The sequence below is a fragment of the Peromyscus eremicus genome, chromosome 20, assembly GCF_949786415.1.
Source record: "Peromyscus eremicus chromosome 20, PerEre_H2_v1, whole genome shotgun sequence".
Lineage (NCBI taxonomy): Eukaryota > Metazoa > Chordata > Mammalia > Rodentia > Cricetidae > Peromyscus > Peromyscus eremicus.
The window spans coordinates 50230135-50251679 of NC_081436.1; the positions used below are offsets into that span (position 1 = coordinate 50230135).

The 21545-nt window shown below is 37.6% G+C and overlaps 1 pseudogene; it reads left to right on the top strand.

The window, feature by feature from the left end:
- Positions 1-13300: 13300 nt before the first annotated feature.
- Positions 13301-13480, top strand: LOC131897262 (U2 spliceosomal RNA; annotated as a pseudogene).
- The last annotated feature ends 8065 nt before the right edge of the window (positions 13481-21545 follow it).

The following is a 21545-nucleotide window of genomic DNA, read 5'->3' on the forward strand; positions in this document are numbered from 1 at the left end:
ACAGGACTTAAAAGACAGATATATAGCAAGAGATGAAGTCAGAAAAGTATGGAATAATTCATTTCCAGGTTTTTATCAACTATGGACTATAGAGCCATTTGTTAGATTTCATTATGGTGGTTAAAATAATTGACAGGAACTGGGAAGTAGCAGTATAGCAAAGGATTTACTTAGCATGTTCCAGGCCCCAAGTTCAGTCCCTAACCCACCCAAAATAGTTTTGGTTGCTTCTTTTTTTCTTCTTCATTTGACCCAATTTTGTACCCTCCCATTCACCATGCCCAGGGTCTTCTTTCTGCTCCCATGTCTCATGTATTTTAGTCTTGCCCCCCCCCTTTTTCCTCTGATGGCCTTCTTTCTTCACCACATATGTACATGGATATGAACAGTATAAACTGGTGTCTGCAAAGGAGAGAGAGCTTGCAATATTTGTCGTTATAAGTCTGAATTACTTCACTCAATGTAATACTATCTAGTCCCATCTATTTTCCTCAACTTATTTTTCTTTACAGCTGAATACAACTTCAATGTTTATGTATACTCAAATGTCGTCATCTGTTGATGGGCACCTAGGTTGATTCCATTTCTTTGCTAGTGTGAATAATGCAGCAATAAATATGGATGCACAAGCACCTCTGTGATAGGCTGTGGAGTCTGCTGGATAGATACATAGGAGTGGTTTAGGTGGGTCATAGGTAACTCAATTTTGCATTTCTTGACAGGTCTCCATGCTGATTTCTGTAATGGCTGTACTTCATTATCATTCCACCAGTCATGTTGCATCCTCTTTCTCCACAGCCTCACCTGCATTTGTTGAACCCTTTAAGGTAGAAGGAGTAACAAACCAAGAATTGTCTTTGAAAAAAAAATCAAGACTATATCATTTTTGATGATTTAAGGGGAACCAGACAACGAACACCCTGAAATTGCTTCAGGGCCTGTTGTAGAAGAGAAGCCTGGAACTTGTCAGCCTCTGAGCTGAGGCAGTAACAGTGTCATGAAGAGAGGATGATATCACACTTAAACACAACCTGCACTTACACTATTGTATGCATGTGCATGACATTCATACCCCACTGTGAGTGTGTGTCAGACTGCATAGAGTTGGTTCCTTCAGGGACAGTAAAGAGGGACACAAGAATCTAGTTGTCCCTGTGATAAATCATGGTGCAGATAATTCAGATATGTTTTTAGACATGATGATGTATGATAGGAAAGACAACTTCTATGTCAGTTTTTCTTGCAATGACTTAATGAAATAAGATGTCAAGACTAATAAATTGTTTTATGGAAATAATTAGAACAGATGTTAGATTTTGTGGCATAAAACCAGTGGCAGGCACAGAATACAGATTCCTTATGACTGGATTGTGAGTTGAGTCTGTTAGATGTACAGTATTTCCTGAGAAATGTAGATTTAAAACAAAAAATATTAGTGCTGGCTCACGCCACCTACCACATATATGGGATTACAAATATGTTGACTGACATTTAGGGCTGGTATATCAACCACATCACCATAATCACTAAGATACTCTTGTAGCAGGAATCTTAGCAGTTCTTATTAATAAAATCAAACCTGAGGCCAGTTATTGAGGTGAACACTGGAGGATCAGAGAGCCAGAAGAAGCCACAGCTATCTCACCTCACCGGATCCTCAGCTGGTCTTGTTTCCTCAGATTGGAGGCCTCTAAGTCTTCATCCAGAATGGGTCTCAGCTGAATTGCTGCTCAAAAGCCTGAGTGCTTAACCAGGCCAAATGCTTAACCAGGCCAAATGCTTCTAGTTTCTGGTCCTCATGCCTTATATACCTTTCTGCTTTCTACCACCACTCCCTGGGATTAAAGGCTTGTTTTCTGGGATTAGAGGCGTGATGAGTCACCATGCCTGTCTGTATCCTTGAACACATGGATTTCTGCCTCTGGATGCTAGGATTAAAGGCATGTGCTACCACTGCCTATCCTTTATGTTTAATATTGTGGCTGCTCTGTCTCTGACCCCAGATAAGTTTACTAGCATGCACAATATTAGGGGGAATACAATACCACATACTCTCAATGAAATCTACTAGGAGGAATCTGGTATGTCTTTTTTTTATTTTATAATTTAATTTAATTTTACATATCAGCCATGGATTCCCTTGTCCTCCCTCCTCCTGCCTCCCCTCCGTCTTCCCCCCCAGCCCACCTCCCCATTCCCATCTCCTCCAGGGCAAAGACTCCCCTGGGGATTCAGCTCAGCCTGATAGAATCAGTCCAGGCAGGTCCAGTCCCCTCCTCCCAGGCTGAGCTAAGTGTCCTGCATAAGCCCCAGGTAACAAACAGCCAGCTCGTGCACTGAGGACAGGTCCCGGTCCCACTGCCTGGGTGCTTCCCAAACAGTTCAAGCTAATCATCTGTCTCACTTATCCAGAGGGCCTGATCCAAAACACATGAACTATGGTATGTCTTTTTTAACAAAGTGGGTCAATCTTTTTTCAAAGACACTCTAATTATAGACAAAATGTTGGACAGAAGCAATAACATTTCTGAACCTTTAAAGTCACCATTCATGGCTTTGGAATATCAATATTGAATTCAGAACAATAAACAATTATTGTGGAGAAACTGCATCTGGTAAGGCAGCTAGGTGCTATAACTTGTACTTGGGATATTATAATCGAGTAGGGAACACAAATGTTTATTTCTGTAACTGATCATGAATTCAAAAAGAACAGGAACACTTGAAGATAGCCCATTTTCAGCCACCATCTGCTTGTTATAACATAGCTACATGTCATTTTTTCCTCCTTTTTTATTACTGTTATTAACACACTATAAAAGCTACATTTAAATAGCATTAGTTTTGTAGCACTAACTAACAAAACAGGATCACTGAGTGTTTCACATATTCTACGGAAATTACTTTACCCTTTTGTACATTCTTTGGCATCATGTAGCATCGTGATGTTCGGTTACGGTGAAAACAGGTGCCTGGGAGAGGCAATTACCAACTAAGTCTGGGCCGCCATCTTATTTTGTCTCATAGTCATTTGTTCATTTATCTTCTAACTCCAAGTACTATCAAATTCGTAGATGAAAGGGTGTTTTATATTAAAATAACTGTAGTTAGGCTTTAAACTTCAATAGGAGAAATGACAATGTGGTAATAAAATGAAATTAAATTTTATGCTAAAATATATTAATTTAATAAATACCTATTAAACCTATAATTGAAAGAATTTACATTATTTTGCAGTATGACTAGAATTATACCTGCTACTGCTTACATATTATGTCTGATTAATGCAATAAATTGAATTAATATGAAATATTTTATAATATTTATGTGCACAGAAAATATGATGTTATTTTCAAAATAAAAATGGCTTTATCAAATGGTCAAAGTGATAATTTTTGGTAAAAAAATGAAAGTAAGCCCATTATTATTGCTCACTATGAAGTAATGGTTGTTAGTGTGAGGCTATACCTGGATATCTGTGTGTGTATACGCGTGTATCTTCTTAGATAAAAAGAATGATTCTAGGGCATACTTCCTCTCTCTCTCTCTCTCTCTCTCTCTCTCTCTCTCTCTCTCTCTCTCTCTCTCTCTTTCTCTTGCTCTGTGTGTGTGTGATTGTAATATACATACATGCAGAACTAGGTAATTTTTTGATTCTTGTATAGAGGGATAATGTTAATGACTTTCAGCACTCCTGGTAAGGAGTGAGATGATTGACTCACAGACAAGCACCGAACAGAGATCGTGTAAGAAAAACGTAAAATACCCTGTGTTCTCAACAGAGAATTTTATATATGGAATTGTTAAACAAATGCCAAAGGCACCAAAGAAGTAAAGAGAAAGTAAAGTAATACAGAGAAAATGCTACCAGAGCAGGGTATAAAAAGAAAGATGAAATACCACTGTTTGGGACAGAGTTGAGATTTATAGTGAGGTCACTGTGACAAAGAGGAGGTTCTGTTATCTTCTAGAGCTGTTAACACACACACACACACACACACACACACACACACACACACTCACCCCACATGTTTTAATTATGCTCTCTTCTTATGGTAACTTGTCAGGTAACCACTCGACATTTAGAAATAGGGACAGAGGGTGTTTTCCGCAATGTTAGTACCAACATCACAAGGTAAATAGAAAAAAAAAAAAACTATGAGTTCACATACAATTGACAGTAACAATAACTAATCACCCCATACACAGAAATGCAGAGAGATGAGTGTGCCTTACACTCACTTATTAAAATAGCAGCTATTAATATTCCTAAAAAATATTTTAATAGTTTAAATTTTTCACGTTTGTTTCAATTAAAAAAACTAATGTTCTTATTCTCTTGAAATCAGCAATCCTCTCTTCCAAAGAAAAGTTAATAAGTTGGATTACTTCTTTTGCTTAGCAATCAGATTTTCTTTTGACAAATCAAAGAATTGAAGTTTAATTCATATAGTAAGATCCTGTTTCATAAAATATATTTTGATGTTACTGTTTTAAAATACTTTTTTATTAAGAAAATTTTTTAATTCATTTTATATACCAATCAAAGATCCCCCTCTTCCTTTCTCCCACCCTTCCAGCCACCCCTCCCAACCCACTCCTTTTTCCCTCCCACAAGGAGGTTAGGCCTCCCATGGGTAGGTACATTTAGTAGAGGCAAGTCCAAGCCCCTCCCCAGCCTCAAGGCTGAGTGAGGTGTCTCATCATAGGTAGTGGGCTTGAAAAAGCCTGCTCATGCACCAGACATGGATTCTGATCCTACTGCCAGGAGTCCTTGAAGCAGATCAAGCTACAAAACTGTCTGGCTTATGCAGAGGGCCTAGTCCAGTTCCCTGCAGGCTCCACAGCTGTTGATCCAAATTTCATGAGTTCCCACTAGTTTGGTTTGGATGTCTCTGCAGGTTTCCCCATCACGATCGTGTTGCCCTTGCTCATAGCATCCCTCTTCTCTCTCTTGGAGCTTGGCCTGGTGTTTGGCTATGGATCTCTTCATTTGCTTTCATCAGCTACTGGATGAAGAATCTATGATGACAGTTAGGGTATTCACTCTTCTGATCACTGGAGTACACCAGCTCAGTTCAGGCACCCTCTCCACTATTTCTAGTAGTCTAAGCTGGGGTCATTCTTGGGGATTCCTGGGAACTTCCCTAGCACCTGGTTTCTCTCCATTTATGTGGGACCTTTGTAACCATGCCTCAAGGCACAATATACACTAGAAACACAATGTGTTATCAACGTTGCAAAAGATGACAATTTCCTCGAGAACATAGACTTAGCTAAAAATTAGACTGACAAATGTAGACAGGACTAAAATGTTAACGTGTGTTGTTTCTCTGCTTCCCTTGCTGTTTTAATCTCTTTAATTTGAAAATCGCAATGAAGGGTATCTAATTGCTCCCTTGTCTATTTCCAATACCAAAATTAAATATAACATCAAAACCTGAAACATAAGGCTAAATATTTCGTCTTCCATTTATATAACATATGTGTATAAAGGAATAGTTTTTTCATACTTATTTTTAAATTTACTTTTAAATGATGCTCAAACACCATAAAATTGTATGTATTAATGGGGCATCATGTAAAGCTTTAATGCAGAGTTTATTTCATTCTTAATGGTTGGAGGCAAGAGAACTGAGGAGGTTAAAGCAGAGTATATTCCTCCAAGAAGAAGGAAAGTCCAATGTGAACCAAACTCAACTACAGTTTTTACAAAGATAGCTACTATAAAATTAAAAATGAAGGATAAAAGAGCAGAATGACTGGGGAAACTAAGTACTATTAAGAAAGTGAGAAATTACAAGATTAGAGAGGTGGTTTTGTTCATGTAGTAGCCATCTATGTTTGTCAAGAGGATACCTACTGTCTTACAAAATTGGGAGTTATGGGGCCTTTTTTGAGATTCACTTATTTATCATGTTGTTTTCAGCTAAACATTTTACTATGGATGGGGTCAGATAGACTTGCGATATTGAAAACTATGTTAGGACTTTGGTCAAGTCTTTATAGACCATGATTATAGTTTAAATACTAGCAGAGTAAAAGGAGCTTTGTTGGGAATTTGTCAAAGAATGATATTTGTCATTAGTTAATTCTTAGAGATAGCAGAAGAGTCAGCTAAAGATATCTTAGTGCAGACCAACTTGTCTAGATACTTACCTTCTCTATTGGTCTGTACAACTCATTGGGCTATATTTCTCTACATTAATCATTTCAGTACAAGGCAAGACGTATGATGAGTACCAGTGTTAGAGCCATGATACTTCTGACAGTTCTACAGCATTGGTCTTACTCTACCTTGTATTTCCTGGGGCATTTCATTAAAGGTTATGGTCAAAGGTTCCCTGGCTCTTGCCATTAGGTCTTTGCTAAGCAATGCCTATGAAATACATATCACTTCTATGTGAGCTATGAGTATAATATTTATATTTTCCTCCAATTCTCATTCTCATTGGTTACCTGATTTCTCCCAATTCACTGTATACTAATCAACATTTTTTTTTATTGTTTTGTGCTTCTGAGATATATTACCCCTATAAAGCCTAGGTTAGCTTAAAAATGGAGATCCTTAGCCTCTTGCATGTTGGGATTATAAGTATACCATTCCAAGTCACCATTAACATTTTTAGAATGTCAAGGCCTCCCTGTTTTACTCCATTTTCAGGAGTCTGGCTTGCTTGGTTATTCTATTCAAACTATTATGTCCTATCTGAAGATGTCTTTTCTTTGCTAATGCCTGGCTTGCAATAAATTCTTTTTGACAACTTACTCACACTTATTAGCCTTAGTGCTGCTGAATCATTGGAATGTGACTTGTGAGGCCACAGACCTCTCTGTAGTTTTTTTGTTGCCACAAACCCTGCAACTAGATCCCAACACTAGAAATTTAATTCTCATGACTCTTATACGCTCACCTTCTATGATGCCTGCCATGAAGATTGGGCTTCTATCATTCTAAGATGCTGATCTCAGAATATCACCCTTTGCGCATATACAATTTATGACTGGGCTTTCACTGGTGTTTTCTAAGGTAATGACTTTCATCTACTATACATAGATGTCTACTAACTACTTTAGCCATTTAACCGGCTTCATGGGTGTCATTTCTCCTGGAAGTTTCCCAAGACTATATCATAAGGTTTAGGTTTTGTACAGTCATCTATTTACTTATATATACCTTGTTCTCCCAAGGCCTATTGAACAATTTGAATGTATAGCTTATGTCTTACTTATCTTTGTATTCTAAGGCTTAAAGTCAGGCTGATTCATAGACAATTAATAGATTTTGAGTAAGTCTGCAAGATCTCCCAAATAAATTTGCTTTCAAATTGTTTTGTCAATTGTTTTCTGCCGGGGAGGTGGGATAACGACTAACAAGAAAGCAAATAAACTATGGTAAAATTAGTAGAGTGATTCTATTGTCCTTAATAATGTAGTAATCCCATGCTTGCTTTCTTTAGCCATATCTCATGTTAATAACTGACTGAAGTGTATGCAAGGAAAGCAAAAGTCCCTCGGTGAAAGTTAAAAAGCTTAACAGAATAATTGTGCTTCAAAGCATTAAATACGTACAATTGGAAAACAATGTATTTTCATTATCTCAGTTATGTCTTCAATTTCTATGTTTAGTGAAACTTAAAATATATGTTATAATCCTTTACACACACACACACACACACACACACACACACACACACACGCACGCGTGCGCACGCACACACATGCATACACATGCACACACACAGGGAGCTACTGCACCTAGCTTTTTTGTTGTGTTGTGTTGTGGATCAAATTTGGAGTTTCCTAGGTGTAGGCAAACACTCTAGAATTGAGATACATCCCTAGTCCTTGAAAAATATTTGGGGCATCTATTGCTAATACTAGATATTTTTTAATTTTGTTTTTCTAGTTTTCTTTCTGTCAGGTAATTGGGCTACACTCTTTTCATAACATTTTTCATTTAGCTGTCATAATTCTATGGCAAAGCAAATAGATTGTAGTTTTAGCTTTGCATATGAGGAGACTGCAATGTAGCAGGCTTGAGGCAACTTGCTGAGGGATACACAGCTAATAGAGAACAGGGCCAGAATTTTAATGTAAGTTTTTATCCAAAGTCTGTAACCACTGCAGGATTCTGCCAGGAGAAGGCTTTATGGTAAAATGACACTAACAACGACTAAGTAAAAAACCACAAAGAAACAAAGTCCACCAGGATATCTTCTTTTAATCCTTTCCTCTTCTTTTGTTCAGAGGAAAGAGAGTATTGATTTTACCTGATTCTGGATTCTTTGGGGGAAGCTTTTGCTTCTCAATAAACTATTTACAGTCCTAGATCTAGGCCTGTAGAAATGAAAATGAATGAAAGAGTGTTTTGAGAGACAATGGAAATTCCCGTGGCAAAGATGAGTCATCCCAAGGGGAACATAGGGAGGGGGCTATAAAACACAGAACACTTCCATCTGGCCAAGTCCAGCTCCACAGGACAATAGCTAGAAATCCAGCCAGACAGGGCCTCCTCCGCTGCAAACCACAGAAGTTCTGGTTCGAATCTCTGTGCTAAGAACGCAAAGGAAGCATAAACAAGAAGTTCAGCTACCAGATGGGGACCCTTCTAATTAGTTAAGTCTGCTCTAATTTTTGGCCACCAGTTGGCAGATGCAGCAGATGCCAAGAGAGTAAACAGAATATGTTGGCAGTTTTGAATTTTAAACCAGTATATCACAAATAGATTCAATTTAGAAATATTTTTTCCCCTTTGGTTAAACTCTGTAACTTAATTTTGTCAAATGCCAAGAAGTTAGAGATGGATTATGAGACATTTCTTTTGAGACATTTTATATATTTTTGTCTGTAAATTGATGGTAATATATGATGTGTGTGTAAGCACATTACCTCGGCATGTGTAAAGTACAATGCAATGCTCTTATAAGAGTCTTATTTTATAAAATGCACATGTTAATGTAATATTTGTGATTTAAACTTGTACATTGTAAAAGCTCTGGGGGTAGGTAGGAGAGTGCAAACACATCTTGAAATGAGTAAGAAGGTTGAGAAATTAAGAGATGTAGTAACTATTCTCCCAATCTGTAGTCTGTATACAATGTTGGTAGTTTATGTGTTATAGGCTTACCTGGTTATGCAAGACAAAGGCCCTAATGAATTATTATGCATATGGACACAAACCATAATTATTGCAACAAAATGTGGCAGTTATTGCACTGGAGGCAGGAAGGAACATAGAGCTGAATAAGTAATTCTGGCTTATTTGATGGGATGACTCTTATAATACTAATTCTTTAAAATTTTTATCTACAGATTGATTTAGTATGTGTTCATTATTAGGATGTGTATGTGTGCCATAGCATGCGTGTAGAGGTCAGAGGTCAACACTGTGGGATAAGTGCTTTCCTGACACTTTTATCTGTATTCCAGGGGTCAAGCTCAGATTTCCAGACTTTTGTGGTAAATGTTTTTGCTGATTCATCTCCCCATGCCATGCCTTGCTTTTATGTGGTACTAGGGATCTGAACTCAGATCTTCACGGTTACCTAGCAAGCGTTTCACCCACTGAGTCATTTCCTCAGGCTTATACAACCTTTCTAATGGTTGTAATATGTAACCAGATTTTTTTTATAGAGTAGGAACATATCAGCAAAATAAAGCTAGGGAAAAGATTCCAAGGAGAGAAAGAGAAAGAGCAGTTCAAAGACACACATGCAAGTAAACAAAACACAGTGAAGGGTATCCTGATAAGAATGATGTTGGTAGGAACCGCAGGTGAGTATGCAGCACAAAGAACCTGTCTGTGAACATACCTTACTGGTATTTTAGTTAGAAAATTCAGTGTACTATGCTTCTTTTTAATAAAAGTAAAAATTCAAGGAGACTATTGGATTTGAGGAACTGAAGAGGTCTACTTGGTTAATATAAAATTGATACTAATATTGTTATCAAGAGCATTACTGTATATACTGTGCTAATTATGATGGTGATGACAACAGGAACATTTCTTTGCCATAAACTTTTATGCATGACATCATACTAAGTGCTTACAAAATGTCAGCAGCACCATAACCTAAGGACATAGACATAGCTATTATGAAGAATCATAGGGTCTGCCAGTCATAAGCTTGTGATTCAAGAAGAGGAGAAGGATCTCATACCTTAGGTTGTTCATGCAGCTGGAATCAGCTCCCATGAAGTCTAGACACTTTGGGGTTTTAAATGCCTTAAAAACAGATTTCAATGACTCTCTGGTTAAGACAGACATTACCATCACAGGCTCAGCAGTCGTCATTGGTTAGGGTACAGTTTATAAAAGTAGGTCCCTTCTTCCTCCTCTTTTCCTCCTCCTCCTCTTTCTCATCCTTCTGATTTTCCTGAACAGTAGCTCCCATAATAAAAGGGTCAAGAACAGACTCCAGCAGTCAGTTTGGAACTGTAGTGTGTTTTGGAGTGTTTCTTAAATTAGTGCATTGAATCAGACATAATCTGTGCTGAAATCTGGATATCCAACTCAAGTTCTCAGGCTTGCATGGAAAGTACTTTATCAAATTAGTCAACTTCCCAGCCCTTGAAACAGGTTTGTTTTCTCAGTTATATCTTGGGCCCTCAATATTTCTTTACTGAATTCTGTTCATTCAACATAATTAAATGCCTAAGTATTCTCTTTCTTCCCTTATTTGAAATATATTCAAATGATAATGTGGGGATGAGTCATAGTTTTGTATGTGCCTTTAATGCTATGTTTAAGGCTTGTTGGAAATCTGTTTTAACAACTTTAGGAATTTCCCAGATAAAGTAACATGTAATGTATTGAGTTATGCTCATTAGCAAAACAAAAACAAAAGAAAAAGTAAGAACAAAGAGTAATTTGCTTTGATGTTGTGAAAATGCCCTGCAGAAAAACTCGTATATTTGACTGAATGAATTAGGATAAGAATCATGAACGCTTATACCTGAAAACAGAATGAAAGTATATTCTTTTCACCCTTAGTGATTATTCACAATTTACATACTGTTTCAGTTAGCCTCAGAGCACAGCGATCTCCTTTTCCATAATTATATGATCATCTGGAAAGGACTAGTGGCAAAAGGAAGATCTTTTTCTTGTCAAAACCCAGCTCTGCCTTGATTAATGCTGGGTGAAGTGATGCAAAGATGAGGAAGTGTTGTGGGAAAATTCTAAAGCCAGCAAGTTCAAACACATTGCTTCTGCGGTACCAAAGGCACCATTCTAACAATGTGATTCTTCATTGAGGGGCAACTGTGTTTATTATTGGGAAACATTTGGCATTATAATGTGTGTCTTCAAGATGTTTTGATGTCCTTCGTTGTTGTCTAAATTCATGCAATCAATTGTTCTTTCTTCCACAGGAGATCAAATGACCTCAACCTTTCCTTAACTCATGGCTTTGGCACCTACCACAAGAAAGCTTAGAAGCTCAAGTGCTTCTTTGGCTGAATATTTAAGAAACAGATACTGGCTGTTTTAGCTAGTATAGAGGTAAATCTATAAATTCCTAAGTCCTGTTAGGACTTTACATAAAAAGATATGGAAAATTCTTTGTGGTTTCTTTGCTTCCCAATAACAGAGCCATTTGTGCCAGAATAAAATATTCTTCAAGTGTTTTAAAAATTAAGTTTACAAAATTTATGAATAACAGCTTAATGCCATTAACTTCTGCTATGTAGAACCATTCTTGGACAATTGGCATTTCATGGGCAGCCTAGAGACAAGGCTGTTCATTTGTACTATATGGGGCTTTGAGGTAAACAGTTTGAATATCAAGCTCTACAACTTCTTAGCTGTATAACTCTGGACAAGTTTTAAACTGCTTGTATGTCTTAGTTTTGCAGTGTTTAAATGGGAACAATAGTAGCACTATCTCACATGCATTGTGATCCTTAGCTGAGTTAAGACGTGCACTTTCCTGACATGTGTTGACAGTTGACTAGTTTTTTCCTCTAGTTTATGACATAATAAAGGTTTCAGAATCTGGGCAGTGAAAGCTAAAATTTCTGAAACTTAACTTTTAAATTTACTTTATTATAATTTGTGTGTGTGTGTGTGTGTGTGTGTGTGTGTGTGTGTGTGTGTGTCGATGTGTGTGCATGCTACAGTATGGGTATGATGGGTATGGCAATCACAAGATAACTTGAAGGAGTTGGTGCTCTCCCTCCTTCCACAGTGGCTGCTGCAAGTTGTCAGGCTTGCATGGCTAGAATTTTCCACCTGCTGAGCCTTCTTGAGAGCCCAAATTTGAAAAATGTTTAACTAAATCTTTTTTATTTTAATATTTTGTAATCACATGAAAAATACTTAAGAGAAGAAAGAAGAATCATAAATGAATCTTTGTATTTCCATTTGGTTTTTAAACCCATGAGCAGTACTCTGCTAGGGTTTCCTTCTCTCTCTTTTTCATTTAGGTATACACAATTATCCCACACGAATACATTTACGTATTAAATCACTGATTTTATATTGTTTGAAACTTCTTTAAAAGTAACCCAATGCGTGCAAATGGTATAACACTTTCAGTTTATATGAGCATCTATATTTTACTTATTTTGAAAATGCATTTTATTATAAATTATGTACTATTCTAGTTTGCTGCCCATTATTACGCCAAAATACTACGACCAAAAGGAACTTGAGAAGAGTTATTTGGCTTACATGTTCTGATCACAGTTCATCATGAAGGGACACCAGAGTAGAGTCCTAGAGGTCGGAATTTAAGCAGAAGTCATGGAGAAGCACTGCTGACGGGTTAGCTTCCCATAAGTTGCTCAGCTTGCATTTTTATACAAGACAGGGCCACCTGCCCAGAGGTGGCATCCCCTATTTTGCTGGGCCTCCCCATATCAATTGTTAATCAAGAGAATGCCCCATAGGATGTCTTATAGGTAATCTGGTGGAGGCATATTTTTGATTGAAGTTCCCTCTTTCTAGATGACTCTAGTTTATATCATCTTGTCTATGTAATGGAACATGTACATATGAGGGCAAGTGTCTGCAGAATCCAGATGGAAACAATGGGTTCTCCATTATATGAGGTTGTAAGTCACCTGAGTGAATGCTGGGAATTGAGTTCAGGGATTCCATAAGACATAAGTACACTCCTATCCATTTCTCTAGTCCTGTGCCTTTTACTTTAACCGGGATATTAAATTTATCTTATGAGTGTTATTAAGCTTTTCTCTAAATGTTTCCTATTTCAAGCAGTGCGATAATAATAGACTTGAACATCAATCAAAGATTAAAACTGGCCCTTTAATGGACAGATCTACGCTGTAGTTCATCATTCTCAGCCTCTGGGCTAGCATCAAATGTAATACTTGGTTCTATCAGTTTAATATCTATGTGTCCTCTATGTGAGGGAAATATATTAAATTAATCTTTAGAGATAGAGAGAATGGGGGCCTGCTCTCTAAAGGCAGATGTTGACTGTATTATAATACTGCAGTCAATAAATGAAAAAAAACTAAGAAAGAGGAAAAGCTGCGTATTTAGAATCCATATCACTAAAAACAATAAGGAAATCCCAGGAGCCAATGTTGTATAATCAAGATCACTTAAGTTAATTTCTGTGGTTTGACTTTTCCCAGTAATATCTAAATTAATGATTTCTTGTTTGGGTTTTAAATTTCAATGTCACTTTGACTGTGTAGAGCCTTAGCACTTACAGACATGCACTTCTCCTGAATTCATCCTGCCTCTGTCTCTCTTACAAGGCACTTGGCTGGCCTTCTTAATTTATAATATCTTTTTGTCATCTTAGGTCCTTTTTGTGTTCCCTAAGAGATATCATTAAACACTTAGGTCAAGTGGTAGTATTTCAGGTCCAAACGATAGGACCATGTTAGTTAAAAAAAAAAAAATTGAAATTATTTAATTTCTATTAAATACACAATGTGCCTTTTCTTTTGCCTCTCTAATGGACTGAAATGGAATATAAATAATGTGGGGAGAAAACAAAAATAACAAAATATATTTTTAAATTACAGAATCTTATTGCAAAGCTTTAGAGATTGATAACTGCTCAACATGGATCCTGATGGGAAAGAGAAAAATACATTCACCTGAGATCTTAAAAAAACAATCATTTAAAGTCTATTTAAAGAAGTTTGAAGGGGTTTCACAGAACCAGTAAGAGTTGCAGAGGTTCCTACAAAATACATTGGTAAATTGATTATGATAGGATGGAGAAAATTAAATATGATAGGTTTTTCTGGGACTCCATGGGTCTAACTCCTTGAATTAGGCTGGCTCACAAGGGGTATGACCATTACTACAACTTTTCTGTCTGAGGCAGAGTTGGAACAGGGATCAACACTCCCTTGTCACTGTGCCTTTTCACACAGTGTGGTGTACCTCCAGTTGGACTAAAGCTGTCTGCCTTCCAGATTAGGAACAGTATGCTTGTTACTTTTTTTTTTTTTTTTTTTTTTTTTTTTTTGGTTTATGAGTCAAAACAGCTGACAAAGACAACTTAAAGAAGAAGGAATTTTGCTGGATCATGGTGTCAGGTTATAATAGCCCACCATGGTAGATGAAGAATGATTACTGGAATAGAGGGTATCTAGTCATATAGAATCCATAGTCAAGACGAGGGGGAGAAAGAGAATGAGGGAGAAGGAAGGTAGAGGTCTGGAAATGGGAGGAGGAGAAACGCTGGTGTTCTACCCTCTTTCTCCTTTGTATTCAGTCTGGACCCAAGCCCATGGGGTGGTGCCACTCATAATCAGAGTGGGTCTTACCACCTTGGTTAAGCCTCCTAGACAGAGCTTCACAGCCACAACTGATGGTTTTTGTGGTAGGAGTCTCTAAATCCTGTCACCTAACAAGAAAGAGCAATCATAGCAGACCGATTTGCTGAAGCAGTTCTTGAAGTCAAAGCAGAAGTGTGTAGGGTATAGAAAGGCAGGGACATATAATGGAAATGCACTGGACTATCAGCCCAGACTCAACTGCCTTAAAGCATCTCTTTGTATTATCTTCTTGAGGCTCATTACATATTTTTCCTAAAAAGTGGTATTAAGTCACTAAAGAATAAAACTATGTAGTTTATAAACATTAATTATATAAGGGAGTTAAAATGATTAAAGTACATGAGGGAAAAGTCCCACATGGTAGTAATAAGACATATGTTAAAGTCATCATCAATTTAATGTGTATATATATATATATATATATATATATATATATATATATGGCACCTATGGAGTTGGATAAACTTTTAGCATTACCAACTGTGGGTGTCCCATCCCTGATTGGCCTTTTATCACTGCCAATCTGGGCAGAGGTGCACACAAGGGGCAGAAATGACCCTGGACACTGTGTCAGAGGACAACTCGATTATTGAAGTAATTAACTGGCTTATATAGCTTGGGTCATGGAGTCGGGGGTCAAAGAACAAGGGTATCCACCTAATTTTCATATTTTGACCTGATTGAAGGCAGACAAACATTAATAATGCCAAAATACCAAAGCAAAAGTTAAAAAAAAGAAAAAAGAAAAAAAGAAAGAGGGAATGCAGGAAGGGAGGGCTGTAGTAGAGGCAGACATTTTCCAGGCATATCAGTTGGAAGACTGCTGGTCACATGATTTCTGAGGAGCTAATTTTCTGGCACAGAGACAGAAGCTTAACTGACTCTAACATGACATCACCTTTGTTTCTGCGGAGTTGAGTGAGCCCAGACGTAATTTGAGGAGGGAGTGGTCATACTGCTGCCATGCTTTGAGAGCTATGGACAACAACACTCTACGTTTCCTTGTCTGGCCTGGGGGCCCACAACCAACAACAAGATTTTTTTTTTAAGTAGTGAAAGCTTTTATGTCCTTGGAACGAAGATATCCCAGTGGTGTATTTTTGTGAAAAAGGAAGGGAAATCAAGACCCTATGTCTTAGATTTGAATAGACAAAGATCAGAGTTTTCAACATCTTTGAGGAGTTCAGAAATCTTCCTGATGATCTTCTTGACAGTTCTCCAATTGCAGGTTGCCAAGCTGGCCAATGCCCTTCTCTTTTCTCTGTAAAACAGACCAACTGAAGCCCCCAGCCAGCTTGTCTCTCTGTTCCTTCCACTTGCATGATTTATACTAAGAGTTGGTTGTAATGGTTTAAAATCCTGACTAAGCCAATTTCACTAATTAACATAATTCCTCAGTTAAATAATTGCTGTTAAGGTGAACTTTATTTTAAATTAAAATCTAAGCTAAATTTAGTATTGAAGGATCAAAGACCTCAACGTTAAACTAGGTACCCTAAACTTGATAGGAGAGAACGTGGGCAATAAGTTTGAACACATTGGCACAAAGGACAACTGTCTGAAGAAAACACTGACAGTGCAGGCACTGAGACCAGCAATTAATAAACGGGACCTCATGAAAGCAAAAAGGTATTGTAAGGAAAAGGACACCACCAATTGGACAAAGAAGCAGCCTAAAGAATGGGAAAAGGCTTATAGCAACTCCAAATCCAATAGAGGATTAATATCCAAAATATATGAAGAGCTAAAGAAACAAGATATCAAAAAAGAAAAACCCAAATAATCCAATTAAAAAATGGAGTACAGACCCAAATAAATAGTTCTCAATGTAGAATCTCAAATGGCTGTGAAATACTTAAATTTTTTTCAACATCCTTAGCCATGAGAGAGATGCTAATCAAACTACATCAAGATTTCATCTTACACCTGTCAGAACGGCTACGATCAATTACACAAGTAGCAGCTCATGGTGCCCAGGGTAATACTCCTCCATTGCTCATGGGAGTGCAAACTTCTACAGCCTCTATGGAAATTACTATTGCAGTTACTCGGAAAGTTGGGAATTGATCTACCTCAAGATCCAGCATTACTACTCAACGGACTCTCCGTCCTATCACAAGAGGACACTTGCTCATCTGTGTTCATTGCAGCTTTCTTCATAATATCTTAAAATTGGAAACATGCTAGAAAATTTCATTTTCTTCATTCATAATATCCTAAAATTGGAAACATGCTAGAAGTTCTTCAACAGAATAATTGATAAAGAAAATGTGGCACATTTGCACATGTTGTATTACTCAGCTGCGGAAAAAAATGACATCATGAAATCTGCAGGCAAATGGATGGAACTTGAAAAAAAATCACCTTGAGTGAGGTAATCTAAACACAGAAAGACAAATACAGAACATTGTGGTAGACTATTAGTTAAAGATGTGTTACATTTGTATATGCTGTGGAATATTTGTTGACTGGTGCAAAGATGTGTTGCATTCTTTTATGTTGCATTTTTTTAACTCTCTGAAGCTGTGTTACTTTGCCTTTCTAAAACACTTGATTGGCCTAATTAAGGGCTGAATGGCCAATAGCATGGCAAGAGAAAGGATAGTCGGGCTAGCAGACAGAGAGAATAAACAGGAGGAGGAATCTGTGAGGAAAAGATCTAGGACCAAGGAGGAGAAAGAGAGGAAGATTCCAGGAGCCAGCTACACAGCTACACAGCAAGCCATGGAGTAAGAGGTAAAGAAAGGTATAGAAAATAGAGAAATATGAAAGCCCAGAGGCAAAAGAGAAATGGGATAGTTTAAGAAAAGTGGGCTAGAAACAAGCCAAGCTAAGGCTGGGCATTCATAGAAAAGAATAACCCTCTGTATGATTTATTTTGAAGTTGAATGACAGCCCCCCATTACCACAATGCCCCAAGAATAAATAACAAAGACAATCAACTACATTTCCCCCTTTTTGTCTAAATAAAAATGAAAGGTTTTATCTTTAACATAGTAAGACTATATACAGCAAAAAAGTTATCAAGTAAGAATTACCATTATAATATTCAGTCCATTTATATTTAGCAAATTCACAGAAAATACTTCCATTATCTATCTTTTATTAGTGATTACAAAGTTTTATATCTAATTTACTTTCTATCATAACTAAGGTAAACCATGACTTTAACTATTTAGTTTTTATCTCCCTCAAAGACCAAAGTAGGATATAATATTAATCTAACAGCAGAGACATTTGGCTGCCTAGACAGTCACCCAAAGTTTCTCTGCAATGTTGGGACATCCATCTTTGGGTCTACAGGCCTAGAATATCTGGCAGACTTTTCAGCAAAGCAGGAAATTTGAAGGACAGTTTTGCCTTCTATTGTCAAAATTCAGCAGTCACTTTCCTGTGTGTCCTATAGAATGTCTGGCAGACTCTTCTGTGAAGCAGGGATCTTGAAGGACCATCCCACCTCGTTTTGGCAAAATTCAGCCATCACTTCTCTGTGGATTCTGCATGTCCAGTTTATACAGCATGCTGTCAAGCAGTCAAGGCAAAAGCAGTTTCTTGCCAAAATGTCTAATTACGCCAGAATGAAAGCAAACTCCTATAAAATTTCTTCGATGCCCATCATCCTTTTTTGAAGTAAATTGGTGCTGCCAGGAACAGATATATCTCATTGTCATGAAAAACCTTAGTTTATTAAACAGCTTAAATGTCATATTCTGTAGGTCTTTGAAGTATTTGAAAATCATCTATTTATCTAAAATATACCCATTTAACCCTAAAACATACCTAATGTGACTAAGAGTTTGATTATTATAGATTAACTACTAACCTCCTTTCTTAATTATACATTGCATTTTTAAATGAGCTGCATAAGCACAATACCCCAAACAAGAGTAGAATCATATATACAGTGTAACAAAAATAACTTTAAATTTGTATTAATATACCCAAATCCATGCCAATGCAAAATATCTGAGATTAATAGTTGTCTTTTTATCCTATATTCCTATATTCCCCTAAATGACAGCAAACATACATAACCCACCAAAAAACAGAGACCACCTACACCATCTCTTGTGAATGTGGGTGTCATGTTCTCCAGACTGCTTCCTGTTGACAGTGGGTGAAGGCATCTTTAGGGGTCCATGAGAAAAACTCATGAGGCAGACCTGATCAAACCTGATCCATATCAACCTGGAAGAAATCCATAGTGTCTCATTTCCTGTGGAAACGAAAGCAAAACCTCTTTCCCAAGTAATATATTTTTTATTTCTTTTTTAAATTTAAGAAAGCACTAAGATATCTTGGTTGGTTGGTTCAATTTAGAAGTCCAGTTCACAATCCCATCTCTGTCAGCAGCTCTTGCTTGCTCATTATTAGCATTCAAAAAATTCAAAATCAACATAGTACTCTATAGGATCCAGACTCCCTATGTATTTTCCTTCATTTTGTGGCTTTTTCCTTTTATGTTACTTTTACTCTCTCTTTAAAGAATTTATATTTTTAAACTATTATTTCTTTCTGTGACTGTCTATACCCATTTTCTTTTCTTTCTTAAGCCTACACACAGCACATTGTGAAACACATTGGAACCTGTTTAGAGGTTTATTCCCTCTGGACCTCATTTACTGTGTATCTCTATTCTTTTTTTTCCCTGTGTGATCAAACTTTAAACTTCTAAGCTTCAGCTGTGTCCTCTGCACAGCTCTATCTTTGGCTCTGCCTGCTTTTAGGTTCCTAAGAGCCGAGCCTAAAGCTCTTCCCCAGTCAGAGGTACATTTTACCTGAAACTGCATTCAGCCATCCAGCTCTGGAATGTGGCAGGCATTTCTCACTTAGTTTTTGTTTCTACTTAGCATGAAAAAGCCTGTTTAAGTGTTCTGCTCTATGGCAGAATTTCTTAAAGGAGACATACTTTTTTTTTTTTCCTAAAGCTTTCTCAGGCCCTACATGGAAATACGGGCCCACTTTGGAATGCCAACATGCAGTTGGTTGTTTTTACTCTTTACTCCTTGGGCTTTGGGAGGGGGGGTTGCTATGGGATGCCTTTCTGTATGCTTTGAATATGTGTTGCTCCCATTGGCTAATAAATAAAGCTGTTTTGGCCTATGGCAAAGCAGCTTAGGGGCAGGTGGAAAATCCAAGCAGAGATATGGAGGGAAGAAAGGAGAATGGGGAGATGGCTAGCCACTGCCCAAGGAGCAGCAAGATGCCAGCAGACTGGTGACACCACCAAAATATGGCAAAACATAGATTAATAGAAATGGGTTAATTTAAGATGAAAGAGCTACATAGCAAGAAACCTGTCATAGTCCATACAGACTGTAAATAATATTAAGCCTCTGAGTGATTATTTTATAAGCAGCTGCAGGACTGTGGGGTCAGGCAGAACCATGGGGCCAAGCAGGACCTGAGAAACTTACCACTACTGGGGGGGGGGTGGCTGCCACCCAGCTCCCAAATAAATCACATAGAGGCTTATTCTTTTTTATGAATGCCTGGCCTTATCTTGGCTTGCTTCTAGCCAGATTTTCTTAAATAAACCTGTTTGGTTTTTGCCTCTGGACTTTTATCATTCTTTATACCTTTCTTTACTTCTTACTCCATGGCTTGCTGTATAAGTAGGTGGCTGGCTCCTGCAATCCTCCTTCCTTTCTCCTCCTCAATCCTTAATCTTTTCCTACCAGATTCTCCTCCTGTTTATTCTTTCTACCTGCCAGCCCTGCCTATCCTTTCTTCTGTCATGCTATTGGCCATTCAGCTCTTTATTAAGCCAATCAATTGTTTTAGGCAGGCACAGTAACACAGCTTCAGAGAATTAAACAAATGCAACCTAAAAGAATGCAGCACATCTTTGCATCATTCAACAAATGTTCCACAGCATAAACAAATATAACACAACTTCAATTAATATTCTACAATGGTATGTATTTATTTATAAATGTCTATAAACCATTAAATTAATGATAAAAAAGCTACAATCCATAGACCCAGAGAGGTTAGGTAAAGAGGAGGGCTATTGAGGGGATACATGTATCTCCTTGAGAGGGGGAAATAGAATAGATTTTATTGACCAACTGGGGGCTGGTGGAGATGGGAGCAGGGAAGATCAGGTAGTGGCAGAGATGAGAGAGTGGGAGAGAGTGCAGACTGAGAAGGATGGAATTGGGGACTTTTTGGAGAGGGGTAGGAACCTAATGCAGGGGAAACTATCTGAAATCTATGAAGGTCATCCTAATGAGTATTCCCAGTAGCAAGAGATATATATATATATAGTCACAACTGGCCATCTCTTGGCACCAAGTGAGGTTCCCATTGGCAGGACTCAGTTGCATTGAATTGAGTAGTTGGTCAAACAGTTCCCATGAAAATCCCCAAATAAACCAAGCTGAAGCTAAGACAATGGGTTGTTCTCTGAAAAATGACATTCAGGACCCATTGCTGAGTAAAACATCCACAAATCTCATTGAAGCTGGAGAAGTCTAGCTGGTGCCTACTTGGAGCCTGAGACCCCATTTGTGGTGTCTTTGGTGTGAGAAGGTATTCTTCAGATTACTGAAAGAGAAATGTGGACATTGCTTGACACAGCCACAAAAACTTTGACCTACAATCTGTCCTGCTTGTAAAATATGCTAGAGTAATGAACTTGTGGAAGTAGCGAACCAATGTCTGTAACAGTATTTCTTGGACTGCCAGTCCCCAATTCAAGACAGAGAAGACTTATCATGAATGCTCAGCCTTAGCTTATTTCTTGCTAATTCTTATAATTTAATTTAACC